Source organism: Propithecus coquereli, unplaced genomic scaffold (genome assembly GCF_000956105.1).
Source record: "Propithecus coquereli isolate 6110/MARCELLA unplaced genomic scaffold, Pcoq_1.0 Scaffold174, whole genome shotgun sequence".
In the NCBI taxonomy this organism is placed as follows: domain Eukaryota; kingdom Metazoa; phylum Chordata; class Mammalia; order Primates; family Indriidae; genus Propithecus; species Propithecus coquereli.
The window spans coordinates 112,412-113,453 of NW_012142080.1; positions in this window are offsets into that span (position 1 = coordinate 112,412).

Here is a 1,042-nt window from a genome sequence, read left to right on the forward strand (position 1 = left end):
GGGGTTTTCTGTATTTGAGATCATGGTATCTGCAAACAGCAATAATTCTACTTCTTCCTTTCTGTTTTGGATGTTTTTAATGTTTTTTCCTAATCGCTCTGGCTAATACTTCCAGTTCTATGTTGAATAGAAGCAGTGAGAGTGGGCATCCTTGTTTTGTCCCTGATCTCAAATGAAAAGCTTTAGATTTTTTATTATTGAGCATGATACTAGCGGTGGATTTACCATATATGGCCTTTATTGTATTGAAATACATTTCTTCTATACCTAATTTTTTGAGAGTTGTTATTTTGAAAGGATGATGAATTTTATCAAATGTTTTTCTGTATCTGTATGATCATATGACTTTTAACCTTCATTCTGTTAATCTGGTTTATCACATTTATTGATTTGCATATATTGAACCATCCTCACATCCCAGAGACAAATCCTACTTGAACAAGGTATACTATCCTTTTAATGGCAAATTAATTCAGTTTGCTAGTACTTTGTTGAGAAATTTGCATTTACATTAATCACAGACATTGGGCCACAATTTTCTTTTCATGTAGTGTCCTTGTCTGGCTTTGGTGTCAGAATAATTCCGGCCCCCTAAAATGAGTTTTGGAGTTAATATAGACTAAATGTTTGTAGCCTCCACCAAATTTATATTGAAATCCTAACCCCCAAAGTGATGGTATTTCAAGGTGAAACCTTTTGGGACATGATTATCATAAGGATGATGAGATTTGTATCCTTATAAAAGAAACTCAGGGGACTTTGTTTGTTCTTTTACCATGTAAGGACACAAGTAGAAGGCACTGTTTATGAGGAAGAAGCCCTCAACAGATATCATATCTACTGGTGGCTTGATCTTTTCCTCTGGAACCATGACCAATAAATTTCTGTTATTTATAAGCTACCCAAATTATGGTATTTTGTTATAGCATCCTTAAAAGACTAGGACAGGAGTGTTTTCTTCTCTTTAATTTTTTGAAAGAGTTTGGGAAGGATTTGTATTAATTTTTCTTTAAATGTTTGTAGAATTTACCAATAAAACCAT